We start from the raw sequence: 15,458 nt of genomic DNA on the forward strand, positions 1-15,458 counted from the left end.
AACTCAAATTGCCTGTCATTAAGAAGAGGGAGGAAAGCCATCTCTATGATAAAGCACTATTCTGTAAAAGTATTAAGCAGTCATTTAGTCCAGCTGACAGCTCTAATGCTTCAAGAGCCTCAAAGATTTCTCAACTAGAAATGTAGCGATGCCAAAAATACATCAAATGGGCCTTTAGGAAGTCATTCTATGGCTTCTATTATGCTAACACTGCAACTTTTGATCACTGGCTTTAGCTGCAAGAGTTTGTGAAATGCATGAATTCTTTTTCACCCTTTCCATAATCCCTACAGCACAAACTCATCCTGTTGTCCACCCAGTAAGGCAGACAAGGTACAAGGGACATTCTCTAGTTAGACTGCAACATTATTAACTCATCTGGATACCACTTGGCAGGAAATCACACAGAAGAAGGTAATTATTCCTCTTTTTTAATCATGTCCAGGTGTTAGAGTGCTACTGTCATTTCTTTATGCCTCAGACCAGGTCAAACTCTCTCCAAGAACCCCCTGGCCCTATCCTCTTGTGAGAAATAACACAAGTAACACAAAGAGGTATCTCCTCACTGCTTAATACATACACAGGCTGCAATACCCACTCTAATTTGGAACTGTCTGGTAATCAGACCCCTCTATGGAATTAGTGCCTCAAGACCTGGCAGCAATTAATTTGATGCCAGATGGGTGGTGATTCCCTTTCTGATGCCATGCAACAAAGTACCTTCTTCCAAGCCAACGTACTCCATCAAACTTTGGAGATTCAGTGCTGACTGGACAGTAATTATCTTTCTTCTCTGCTCATGCCCACCTGCAAACAGATGCTGGTTTTCCTGGTCAGGCCACATGGAGCAATGGAGAACACCCTCAGGTACATGGAGTTATCCTTGGGGTTGTCCTGTGCAGAGCCAGGAGCTGGATTTGATGATCCTTGCAGGTCCCTTCCAATTCAGGATATTTTATGATCTTACTCAGCCAACATGCAGAAAACTGGAGCTTGGCCATGGATCCCTCTGTGACCTGATAAATATTCATGCTCTCATAAAATTTCAGACTTTTCTCACATGAATATATGATTACGATTTGCTGCCAAAAAATCAAGGCAGGGCATCAACACCAACAAATGTCTCCTGCTTTTACTACTGATGTAATGTCTGATGTCCCTTTACCTCCAAAAACCCAAATAAGAGAATATTGGGCATCTCCCAGGATCTCTTTGATGTAGCAGTGATGCTTCCAAAACTCATAATTAAACAGCCCCTACAAAGACTTAGGTAAAGTTGTTCTGCTGCAAAAGCTGGTGAATGACAAATGTGCAAAAGCAGGTGATGAGAATCTACTACCAAACACAGCTGACCTGCAAAAACACAAATCAAAAGCAAACGCAGCATTATTTATGAACACCTTGTTTTGCTAAACCACAACCAGCCTAAGAACCTTGTTGCTTTGTAGGGCTAAGCTGTTTAATGTGACCGTGCCTAATTATGAACCAGCCCATCAGCTGTTTAATTAGCAGTAGAACATGCATACCAAATTAAATGCCAGAAACTAACCACCCCCAGCAACTCAAGGCCTAGTTGTTCACTTTGTGTCACATTGATACTCTTAACCCAGAAATTCATTCTTTCATTTATAAACTGCTCTCTCAGTTAATTACTTTGGCAAAGTGCAGAGGAATCAACAAATCACGGTGAGCAGAGTGGCAGGCAATCGTGCTCCTGAAGCTGGATATCTCATCATCCCAATTCTTTCTTGAATGCTGTTGATTTTAATCTGTATTTTACAGGGCAACAGGCTGTTCTTCCATCTCTGCCAGGGGAGCAGGGAGGCAGGTTTGAGGCAGATTTATGAAGAAACAATAATCCTCAAATCACTTGCAATCCCATCACCCTTCAGCCAGCAAACTCTCGTTCTATTTAGCCTGTGGTTGAAGGGCCCTGGCAGGATGGAAGTGGTGGAGGCACAGCCAGCTGCTACCACATACACAGAGCTGTAAATTCAGCTTGTAAATTATGACACAGGAAGCACCTGTAGCAGCACAAGGCATATCTGAATCATGCAGGGAACTGTTCTGAAGCCTCCCTCTACTTAGTTATTTCTCTTCCCTCCCCCTCAGAAGGCACTCATTCTCTGTAGACTCTACACAATTTTTCCCCACAGATTTATGTCTTCTTACTATATACAGACATTGTTGAAGCCTGCAGAAGGAACTAAACATACTCCAGCAATGCTACTCCAGATATTCAACTTCAATTACTTATAAAGCAGCTTATAAAATCAAGCTAAGCTCAGCAATAAATATTACCATCAACATCTTTCCATTTTTTCCCTCAGACACATCAACTCTGTCTCCTGAAGTGGTCTCTGATTCAAATAAGATCTCCAGACAACAGTCCTGCTAACATATCACATTCCAAACACATTTAAAGCTTCACAATGATCAAAGATGACAATGCCAACACTTGCAAAAGATGCTCTTTAAAACACTCTGTTTCTGCCACTAAAATTCTTTACACCAACAGCCTTTTTTCCAGCATAAACTTTAAGAATATTTTAACAAACATCACATTAGTAATATGGCTTATATTTCCTTCTCTGTGTTGTTTTTCACTTCCTCTAAGTTTTTCACTTCCTCTTTTTTTCTAGTGCATTTTCTCACTTTGCTTCTAGAACTGAGCCTTACAGAGAAAACTTCAATATGGAGAATATTCTCCAAAATTGCAGCCAGCTAATGCTGCATTTCTGTTTTTTGAAGGACACAACCAAGCCTCTTCAGCATTCTTAGGAAGTAAATATACCAGAAGAAATTTACAAGGCTTCCCAGGAAATCACCTGTGAAGGTCAAAAATTTTAAACCTCTGGCATGCCATAAAGAACATTTCCCATCAAAACAACACATTTCTATAATATTCACGTGTATATTATGACCAATTCATATGGCACTGTGCCAGTTATACTGAGACTGACAGGAACTTTCATGCTTTAATGAGAACAAGCTTTTCCATCTAGATTTTAGAGGTAGGAGGGCCCAATTAAAATGGTCTGGCTAAGTACAAACAGTCACAGAAAGTCGTCCAATAGTCTCCTTGTCGAGACAAAATAATTCACAGAGCACATGTGTCTGTCAAAAAGTATCCAGTTCCATTTAAAGATTTTACCCAGGGAGCAATAAATAATTTTTTGGGTTTTTTTTGTTATCTAGCTAACATTTGTATGCTGTTTCATAAAGAAATTTTCAAACTCAGGTATTTTTCCTCACAATGGAGATTTTAGGCATCAGTAGCTACCTTTTAACTTTCTCTTCAACATATAAATATTTATACACTTTATTTATAAATTAAAGAAGAAAATCTCAAAAATATGCTGCTTAGTCATGGGGGATGAATAGCATGACTCACAAAGACTTAGATGGTAACAAGTTAATACAAATCATGCACTGTACCAAATGTTCCCTTAGAAAGGATCTAACAATCCCCAAAATGTTGCTTTCTATGAGGAATGAAATGGCCCATTGTTGTCTCTTTAGAAGGTTGTTTTAGTCATGGTGGTTTGGTTAGTTACTATCACTGTATATACAGCGCACATTGATGAACAAAGGCACCTTTTCACCCATTTTCCAAGTAATTTTTGATGTGAGTCACAGTGCAGGCTCCTCACAGCTCAGTGATGATGTACAGAGGTTCCCACACAGCTATCATTATGCCAGGAAAAGGTTTGGTTTCACTCATCATGCATTTTGAATACATGATTTTCTGCATTTTCAAACCTTTCACAACACTTGACTCAAGTGCTAGGATTATAAAACCATCCTTTTGGCAACCATTATTTATTTATCCCTGCACAGCTCCATTAACCCTTCTCCCTGGTGGTTTAATTTTAGACAAAAAACAGGTCCAAATCTTCTTACTACTCAGGTGACACTTTAATGGGAGCATGGAACCTCTTTTAGTGTCTGAGAAGAGAGAACTGTGAAAGAAAAACCCCTGTGCTGCTTGCATGGTCCTCATACTCAAAGGGAAAAGCCAGGGGAAAAAGTGTTTGGATGGAGGTGAAGAAAAAGGTACTGACTGAGGGAGGGTTTGATTGGTTGGGTTTTGGGGAAGAGGGAACAGGGGTCACATAACACTTCAAAATCTGACCTAGTTTCTCACAGTTTAAAAGATAAAATAGAAGATTAATTACATATCCAGATATGAGCTGCTACAAGCCTTTCATCTAAAGCCTGAAAAGACAAATATAATGAATTTTGTTTATCACTTTAAAATAGCCACACATAGTGAATTATCACAGGGTAATTCTTGCAGTCTCCCTCCCCTGTCACTTTATTTCTTGTTCCCATCTTCAGCACTGTGTTAAAAAATTAAAAAAAAATAAGCAAAGGTAACAAACCAGAGCAAACAAATTACCCTAAATGTGTAATTTAGGTACCCAACTGCCAGAGAGTTCTATTTCACATCACCAATTCAATGCCTTGCATTAATTTGAAGAAGAATCCAGACAGAAAGGTTTGTTTTCTTTCCTCTGCCACAGTTTTCAGATTCCATCTGCTCTCCCTGTTCGTGTTGGTTGCAGAACCTTTGCACATCTTCCATCTGTGTTGTATTTTTCCTGACGTCCACAGCTACAGCTCAAGTTCCATAGTTTATCATATCCCTTCATCATTCAAGTCAGCAATATCACTAGTGCATAAAGCTTAATTTCAGTGGTTATCTACAATGAATGCCAAGTGAAATGGAAAAGTCACATCCATAACTAATTCCCAGAAGCCTCCATCCAGTCTCTCATGCCTGTTTTTAACCATATCACTTGGTGAGGAAAACTAACATTTCTTAGCTCCAAATACTGAAGTAGTTCAGCTAGAGATGAAACACCATTCTAATCTTATATAGTTAGAAAAAAGAGTGAAACAGACTGAAAAGTCTGATGTCAAAATTACTTTCCACATGGATTAACACAGAAGGATTAGAAAGCAAAATAGTTTTCTAAAATCAGCAATTTAAAAGAGAGGATTGTGATGAAAATCTCCATATCCTGCGTGTGGATGAGAAGGAAAATCAATAGCAGACAATTAACTGGATGGCTCTGGTATCATTGTAAAAGGGAGACACTTCAAAATTGCTGCTCAGCTGCAATCTTTGTACTATTCTTTTCTCCTTTTATGTAAAGCTCAAGGAGGAGGAGGCAAAAACCTGAAATTACAAAAATGAGAAACAAAATAACTTATAGAGATGGAGGACGCTTGAAACAGACACACAAAAAAAGACATTAAGGATAAAATGAAAATAGGAGACCACTGATTGACATAAAACACAGTATTCATGCTCATAAACACCAATCAGATACTGAGTGGTAAAGTGCTAGTCAGAGATACGATTTTAAACGGTTTTGTCCTTCACTTATTCTATAAGTGAGGAGCAATTTCCCAGGAAATTTCAGTGCTGAAAATACTGCTCAGTCCCAGGACATCTGTGTGGGAAGATACATTTGGAGATTCAAGACACAAGGCTTCAAGCCAACATGGACATCAACTGAATTCAATTACCACCAAGCAGAGAAGTCCACTGATGACCTGGGTCCTGAACTTTGCTATCCGCTATACATTTGTCAACTGCAGAAAAGAAACGAAGGTTCTTGACCAACAAAAGCTCCTCAGAGGTGTTTTCATGCTATGCTCTTATTAGTGTTGTCCACAAAATTTGGATTTGTTACCCAGCACGCACCAGGCCAGCGATTACTCAAGAGAGACAAAGATTATTTATTTCAGAGTTGCACAAGCCTGAGTTCTCAGTGGTACTCTACAGATCAAGCATGACAGCTATCAAAACTTTTTACTATTTATGCATTTTAGCAAAAAAAGGATTTAGAGTTCATTGGCTACAAGTGACAGAGTTCTCTTATTGTCCTAGGCGACCCAAAAAAAAGTGTATTCAACACATATTTACCATTTTTTTATATCTCAACATTTTTTCCAACATTTCAACATATTAAGTTTTTGAAGAGGGAGGAGAAGGAATAAATATGTGAAGAATGGAAATATTACATGAATTTTGTACTGAAAGCCTGGCCCTGCTGACTTGGGCGATTTTGTTATTAAGCCCAGCCAGGGCAGGATTTCACATGAATTTTACATGAAATACTCTTATTCAAATTTCACCTGCAGCTATTTACAGGTGTAACTAGAAAATTCTGTTTTGTGTGAACACTGGATGAAAATATGAGTAGCATCTCACTATAGCCTGTTTTTTTTTTAACTAAAAGAAACACACTCACACCCTCCCCCCACAAAAATCACCAGGGGCCAGTGGAAGTAGTAGAGCAAAAATCCCACCAGTATTTCCCATACTGTCTGCAGAGTATCCACCAGGAAACACATCATCCCATCATCAGAAGTGGAACATTATACACATGCCTGTGCCTGAATTCTTTGGTTTTAAAGATTAAATCTGCATTCTGCATGGTAAAGAGCAATTCAAAATGGAAACAGGGGAAAAGTAAAGTTGCTCCTTAGACCAACAGCACTGTCCTTGGGAAATGAAGGTCAGAGCATTTACAAACAGATATAAATCAGTATTATCCTTTAAAAGAAAAAAATTACCATGCTATACTTCACAAGCACTAAATGAAAATATAAACCTCACTGCAAAATGTTTATAAACTAAATTACAATTAATTGCTCAAGCCACTTTTTTTTTCCTCCCACTGACCATTATCCAATAATTTTTTTATGCAAGATGGCAGAGGCAAATAGCTGTAACTAAACATCTGCTCACCTGATCCAGGAACAGCCTGATTTGACCAGGCAGATTCAGGCATCACAAGAACATCAAAGAGCACACATAGGCTGATCCTATGTTTATGAACTTCAGCTTTCCTAAATACTTGAATCTGACCCATAATTGTCATTCCCTTCATGTCAACCAGTGTTCCCTGACAACTCTTTCTTTAAAATGAAAGAAAATTATCAGCCCAATATTTTGAATTACAAACTCTAAGAAAAAAAAACTATTCGCAACTCCTGCTCAGAGGGGAAAAAACCATGAGCAGAGAATGAAATCCATATAACAAACTATTCCTCAAAAGCCATGTCATCCTCTGAATTATGCTCATATGTTTTCTGGGTTTTATTTTACATGGACACTGACCAGGAAATTTATTTCTGCAGAATCATTTTCACCCTGCCTGCAATTTTAATGCCACCAGTTTTGTTGCTGACTTTGAAATGGGAAGTACAGCAAGACTGTCATCTGTGGTGTGCAGATCACGGTGTGCTGGGCAGTCCACAAAAGACTTGCTTATCAGAATCTCTGGAGCTATGAAAATATGGTAATTTGTTCCTGGAACTGTGCATACTGAAAATGCCAAAAGTGCTGGTGCCACCTCAGAGGGAAACAGAGATTTTGAAGTTAGATCATGAGATAAAATCCTCCTCTCCTAACAGTACAAGAAAACCCATGAATTTTTGAAATAATTTGTAATATTGTAGGAGGCAGTATTGCTTGATTGTCATTTATAAAAGATAAAAACCCTTAGTAAAACAGGAAAAGAAAAACAAAAGAGAAGAAAAAAATTGTCTCTTTTTTCTAAGCTTCTCAGAGTTGAACCTGCTATGTTTCATACCTGAGCAGTAGGAACGAGGCTGACTACTTTCTTTTAATTTTTTTTTTTTTTTAAATAATATGAGTGCTTGAAACTGGGACAGAACTTGTGCCAGTTTTGCTGCCAATTGATTGATTCATTTCTTATTGACACAAATGGCCTGTGTAAGCTAAGGGTGGTTATCATTTCCTGCTGACAAGGAGGTTTTGAACCCAAAATTTTATTGAGTCTTATCTTGTTTTGAAACAATTCTCAAAGTGAACCTGATAGAATTTATTATGCATCCTAAAAGTACGACCAAAAATGAAATAACACTGTAAAAGAATCTGCCTATTTCTGTATATTAAAACATGTGCAACAGGGAGTTGAGATGAATAGTTGTGCCTTACATGTGAGGGGAGAAGAGGCCAGAGGAGATATGATCACAGACAGCTGAAGTGACACTGCCTAAATTCACACCAATTCCCTGTCTGGACAGGAAAATAATGAGAAAAAGGAAAGAAAAGATAAAGTGAAAAACTGGCAGTAAGTAACATTCTCAATCCCCCAGTGCCAGTGAGGAACAGAGCTGAAAATAGGATGCCCAGGCCCCCTGATTTGTACACCAATCCCCAACACCTCCAGCTTGGCAAACTTGCAGAAGGGTTCTAACTCACCAGTATTGCTGGTTACCTTTTTAACCCAAAGCAAGGCATGTAGCTACATGTTATTCCTATATTCAGAAAGCCAATCTACCAAGAGATAAACAGGACTCTTGGATAAACTCTCCCCAGTGAATTTTGCAGCATATTAAATAGCCTGTGTTGCAAAAGCAGTCCACCAGTGAGCATAACACATAAACCACCCAAGTCATGGCACTTCCATGTGAAATAAAGGGAAGGGGAGACCTCAAAGAAAGCACTTAAGACAGGTATAATGCTTGGCATGTATAGATCATTACAAGGCAGGTGGCCTTCCTCCAGAAACTGGGAAACAAGGACATGAGAAATACTCCAGCAATGAAAGGTTGCCAAGCAGATAATAGATTGGTAGGTGGGCATTGTAGCTCTTGCACCACTGGGTTCAAAGCAAGCCTGTTCTGGCCTTGCATCTCTCATGTGACTTTATTTAGATAACAATATTTTAGTTTTAAGCTCCATTGAACATTATGTATATTTTGGGTACTGAATGTTTATAATTAACTGTGTTTATACACTACTGCATTTAAAAAGATGTGGCATAAAGATCAGAGAACTGAAATAATTTGATTCATACAACATAGCCTGGATTTTGTATCTCAGGTCTCAAATACTCAAAATGGTACCAGTGTTTCACAGCCAACTCAGACAGAAAATGTGTTTGTGTAAAATATATTTTACTGGATTCTCCAAACCAGCAGCTGCAGTAAAATTATAGTATAACTGACAAAACATCCATAAATGTGATTAGAATTGAGCTTTTTATATCACAGCAAAAGACAGTAAAAGCCAGTTAATAAACAGCTAATTATTACATTTAATCCAGCAAGTAATTCAGGTGATCTATCTTTCAATCTTGATATTGTCCATCTATACACCACTATAGATTTGCAGATACTTTGTCATCAAATGTGCTAACAAAACAGTTTTTACTGGGCACCTTGTCAAAGGCAATCCAAGTTTTTAATGCAATGACTCATGATTTTTTATAATCTAATTACAGTGGCCTGAAATTGAATGCAAATTTTAAAATTCACTTTGTGATTAAGAGTCCATAGCCACATGTTCAAATTTAATGACTAATTTAGCCACTAATGTATACACTATAATAAGCACACTAATCACAGTTAGGAAGCTGTAGATATTTCTGGTCACTTTTTAAATTTTCTTGGAACCGAAGAAAGGAAAGCTACAATATTTTCATCTTTCCTTCTTTTAAACAAGAATCAATTTTAATGTTGATAGTAGAGAGGAAGTTAATTCCAAAACTCTTCAAAGAAAATTCTTTTTCTGGAATTTATAAAGTCACAGTATATGATCCACCAGCATGGTTCCCTACTTTTATTTTTGTGTCCTGGTTTCATTTCCAGTCAGAACACACACTTTTTGTTCAATAAGCTGCATAAAAAATAATCTTCATCCTTTCTCGTAAACCAGAGTATAAAAAACTGCAAGTCTTGAAAAGTTCTTATTTAGTACCCATCATCTCACAGAAAAAATCTCCAAAATAAAGTTTAAATGAACTTTATAGAATAAGCTGTGAAAATTTACCTAACATGAGTAGGTTTTATGATCCATAATTTTTCCATAATTCTGATTTTGATTTATATTCTCAACAGATAAATCATAAAAATCAACACAAGTTTTTACTCAAACACAAGATTAATGAATGTATGACTGTGCACTTCCAAGAAAACATAAGGAGTTTTAAGGAAAGAACTCAGCCAAAATCTACCAATTTACCTCAGCCACACACAAGAACTGGAATATTGTACACACAGTACTCATTTTTGGTGAGGTTGCACAGAAACATCTTTAAAGGTATTTGACAGCACAATGCCCTTCAAGTAGGTGCCATTTAAATATTTACGACATGATTACTTAGATAAAGTTTCCGTCATTTCTGTAAGCAATTTCAGGGGGAATCAAAGTTGGAAAAGCATGGAAATCACTAAAGCACTACATGGTCACACTTGCAGAAAAAACAGATTTAATGTGCAGCATGAATAATTTCTAGACCAACTCAGAGTTTGCAATAGAAGGAAGTTATCCAGGAATTTTAATCAAAACAAATTTTTAAGGATGCGGGCCACTCTATAAACCAATACATAAGCAGTCTGAATGGACAATGCATCCTGTACCTCAGGGGATGCTACAGGAAAGCATGTAAAGAAATAGAACTGGAAAATCAACATTTTCAACCAGTCAGCTTCTCAGGGGCTGATTCTGATTTGATTTATACCAGTTTAAATCAGAATCTCATTATATCTACATAATAACCCATCTCCCTGACAAGAGGCCGGGTGCTTTTTGCAGTCCCAGGCTGCTCAGCAGTCACTGCAATCCTACAAAGAAATGTTCTCTGAGCTCTGCTGACTCATTCCAGCTTTTGATTTATTCCAGCTGGCAATACAAGGAGACAGAGCATGTCTGGGAGGGGTGGAATTGGGCTGGGTGACTGTCAGGTGGAGAATGCCTTGAGTGTGTGGTTACCTCATTATTAATGAAAACTCTGACAATATTCTCCCCCTCCTCAGAGCCTTTGTGAGGATGCACAGTCCATGGAGCTGTATTCTAGCCCAAAAGCAGGAGTGCATGGAGATTTAAACAAGTAAAGGAATTCTGCACACACCTTCCAAACCAAGGCACTGTTTACATTCACACATTAATTATTGTTTATATTTGCCTCTAATCTGCATATGTGTCTTAAACGATCCACCCAAAGTGTTCTCTTCCAATTAAGAGCAATCTGCAATTACTTCCAGCCAGGGTGTAGTCTTGCCTGCCAATTAATTACAGAGTTTATGGGAAGTGTTTACAAATTAGGCAGTTGAAAGGCTAAATACAGCAAAGTAGTCATCCTGATGAGGCAGGAAATAAAAATGCCCTCAGGTATTTCATGACTCTGTTCTTGAGTCCGCAACCAAAGACTGAAAAGAACACAATAAACTCAACTGGCAATTTTCCAGGGTGCCAAAATGATGTTTCCTAGATTTAGCTTGCAGGATTTATAGTGCATTCCAAATTACGAGACTCTTAATGGCAACAGTAGATCAGTCCTTGTTTTACAAGTTACAAATGCTTTTTAAGAGCCTTTTTCCTAACAGTCCCTCAACTTTATAACTGCTGTAATTAATGTTGACAGGAGCTGCGCTCCCTAATTTTTCATGTTTTGTAGACAGAAAGATGTACCATCACTGGTTTAAAAGTTAGAGGAAAAAAGGAAGTTATTGTAGGAAAATACCTGGGTGACTAATTTCAGTCATCTGAAAATTTACTTTATGATTGTTCTGACAAACTTTCTCATGTTCCTTTTTCAGGCTGCCCCTAAAAGTATGACTGGAACTATTTGGACTGTTCTTCTAATTCCTAACCTTAAACATATTCATGCTACTCTATGCCCACTTGCTTTTGTGCCAGTGTTTTATCCTGATTTTTATTTCAGAAAAGACATAATCCTATTGTGAGATTCAGTGCTACAAGATGTTGGAATTATAAAGGGACAAATTAGAAAATGTAGATTTACATAAGAAATATATTACCTCAAAACCCAATCAGGAAGTCCATCAAGGGCTATTAAAATGCATATATAACTTTCTGCACTTCAGATTGAGAATGGAAAGTAGAAAAAAATATACGTCTACATTTTTTGATCCCTATATTATTTGCCATAAATATCCAATACTGGCTACTAGCAAAGAAAAGGCACTGGAACAGAGAGACTTCCTGGGCTGTCCATAAACAATATTCTCCACATAAATATAAATCAAGCTAAAGCTCTTATATTAGTCACAGATTTTTTTCCATTTATTTGTTTTTTCACTTTATCTAAATTGCCAAAGAAACCCTTTCACTCTAAATATTGAAATAGGCTGAAGATCTCCAGTGCAGTCCTTGCTAGATTCTGTGATAGAATGGCATTTTATTTTATAAGAAAATTAAGGGTAGCAATGATTAAACACTTTTTTTTTTGTTTTCTTTCAAGGAATTCTTGAAAAGACCTTTAGATATTAAATACAAGCAGTCAAAACCAGGTCCATGATGAAACTGTTTGTAAACAAGGCCATAAATAGTAAACTTTTCATTAGCATCGTCCACATGAAAGAAGTTTTCATTTGGATTAATTAACTTTTTCAGTAACTGTACAGAAGACTGAATGTGGCCTGACAGCACTTGATGTGACAATAAGAATAAGACCAATCTTTGCTTCTGAACCATGCACTCTAAATGCACTGCCATGGAAACATTTATCCCTTTACCCCTTTTGTGCTGAGATTCATTGGTTTGAACATGCCCAGATCCACGAGGCTGTTGGCCTGTATATTTTAATAGCTGACATGGGAGAGGTTGGGGGCCACAGGAGGAGAGAAAAGATGCTTGTGTAGCCTGGAGCAATATGTTTATGAAAATCCCCTCATGGTCTCCTGCTGTCTGAATCAGGCTTTCAGTGTTGCCCCTAAACTACGACCAACCACGGATTTTTAACACAAAAGACATTTCCATACGGAGTTAGCAGGCAGGCAGGAAGCCCTGCCAGGAAATTATATCTCTTGGCAGATACACTACAGCAACATCTTCTCTCTAATTTAATGGGAATTTATTCAGGCAACAGGTGCAACTGCAACCTCTGAAAAGCTGATGCCAGCTCTCATCTCCAAAAAGCAGGACATGCTTCTCCAGAGACCAAGGCCAGCGAATGATTAGGCTGTGGCAAAATTAAGGGCTAAAGGCTGTTTTGTCCTCTCAATGAATATGTTTTACTACCTTTATATAATAGGATTTGGGTTGTTGGGTTTTCACAGAAAACCAAATACTAATCGTAGAACAGTGGTTTGGGTTGGAGGGGAGCTTATAGATCCTCTAATTCCAACCTGCCCCACAGGCGACCAATGTTAGTCTTTGTATTAAAGGTATCATCCTTGCTTACTAAGATAGAAATTACTTATTTACTTAGAAATAATTGCTGTTCTGATTTGGATTTTTTAAAAGGGAAGAAAGTCTTTGTTTGCATTAAGTGACCATTTTTGGACTTTAATCCTTATATAGTTGTTTTGCCTTGCAAACGTTTTTGTAGTATTTATCATCTTGAAAACCTGAGCTCATTGGCTCAATCCAGAGAGAGGCACAACCAATCCTAAATCACTACAAACATCCTTGCATCAAGAAAGTGCTGTGGGGAGTAACATGACTGAGAAGACTCCAGAGCAAAGAAGATAGTGCAGAAACAAAATTCCTCATTTTAGTTATTCTTGAAAACTGCTCTATCTCAAGGTTATGAATGAAGTATTCCTATATAGAGAGGTTTTCAGAAGTTAAGCAGGTTATTGTTATAAAGCTTAAAAGAAAATGTAAAGATGCAAAAAGCTGGAGAATTTTATCAAATTTCACTTCTAAGAAGAAGGAAAATTAAGTGAAAATTTACCAAAAAGGAGCAGATGTTACTCTATGAAGCAACAGTAGAGCAAGTGAAATTACAGCCTGAGAGGAGCTTCACTCAGAGCCATAATTTTAGGCACTCAACACCTACCATTAGGGTCACATTCAAAATGAGTTACCTGGTGTGTGAAAGCCTAATGCATCCCACTGGATGTTTTCCTAGCTAAAACCTAGCTTTCAAAATGAACAAAAGAAACATATGCTTCTGGTTTGAGACGCTGAGCAACCATTTGTCAGAGACTTTTCAAATTGATTTTCTTAAAAATATCATGATATGAAGATAAATGAAGACTCGGTATCCTGCAAAAAATAGGACATCAGTCTGCAAAATATCCCCCAATGGTTTGTTTTAACATTTGTATGTTTCATTTCAATACTATTTTATATTTGAAACATTTTTTGTACTGTCTTATCTTTGGTATTATAAAAGCAAACTTAAACAAAAACTATTATAAAAGCTCCACTGTCATTAAAAACAGACAAAAAGAAGACCTCATTTCCTGTCTAGGTATTTAAAAAAATATGTCTTCAATCAGATTCAGAAGGAAATGACATTGTAGTTCATAGCTCCCATCCTTCACGCAGCTCAGCACAGAGCACTTTTGCTGGGATTTCTGCCTATACCAAGAGAATGTCACCAAAAATGTACGTGCTCACCTGAAGCTGAGAGTCAATAAATATTTCACTGCTGGAAAGAATTTCCCTTGGATCCAGAAAGTGTTACTGTAATTAAGTGAAAAATATATGATTATTTCAAGGGCCAATTCTTGCCTAGTTTTGCAGAATCTATCCCAGCAATTTTGGTGATGTGTCATCAGTTGCAAGTTAATTCAATATCTTGTCTGTTAAATATGACTCCTACATGCAAAAGTGCCTTAGTTCCTTAATTTGCAAAATACTTTAACACATAAGTATCAAAGCTCTTTTAAGAGCTACAGAAGTGTCATCCACTATAGGAGATAACAGCATATTAAATTGGGAGTGGAAAAGAGGAGGGAAAAACTTTAATAGGTGTACAGAATATCAGAGTATGGAGTCAGGAAGGTACACTTAGACTAATGTAGGGTTCCTTTCAACTAAGTGCACTAACCAGGAGTAGCTCACTGTTAGATTTTGACTTGGCACCTGGGATTGTTTATAGGAATTGCAGTTTGGGTCTCAGGTCAGGGAAACCCAATGCCTGTCACTGGGAGACCGTATGTTCCCCCCCACTCAAACCCATCAGACATCAGTAGGTGAGCACATTTTTGAAGCAGCAGGACTAAAAATACCATAGTGAAGGGAAATATCTCCCATCGGAGAGAGTCAGCACAGAAAAAAACCCCTCCCTGAGGTTTTGGGGAAGCACAATAGCAGGAAGGTACAGTGGAGTCCTGGTGAGTGAGATCAGACACAATACAGAGCATCCTGCATTTCAGCAGTGGATATTATCACCTCTGGAAGGAATAAAAGAGCTGGATAGCCTACAATCTTTATATTTCTGAGAGTTTCAAATCAGTGACAGGCAGCACAAGGTGAACTGCTTGAATAAAAGACACTATTCCCCCAGAAAAGCACAAAGACAAAACTCCAAACTGGCAACAGAGCAAAGAAGAAAGAATTGATGTTCCCACACTATTCTCATCCCCTGAGAATTTTTTTCCCTGCCAATTAATTTTTTATATAAAGAGATTTATTCTCATTCTCTCTATGTACGCAATCTTCTCTTTAGGGAATTATTAAAGTGAGAATGATCAGTGCTGGAATTTAATAA

The sequence above is a fragment of the Corvus kubaryi genome, unplaced genomic scaffold (assembly GCF_017639235.1).
Source record: "Corvus kubaryi isolate FWS band 111438036 unplaced genomic scaffold, C.kubaryi_AGA036_p1.0 76, whole genome shotgun sequence".
Lineage (NCBI taxonomy): Eukaryota > Metazoa > Chordata > Aves > Passeriformes > Corvidae > Corvus > Corvus kubaryi.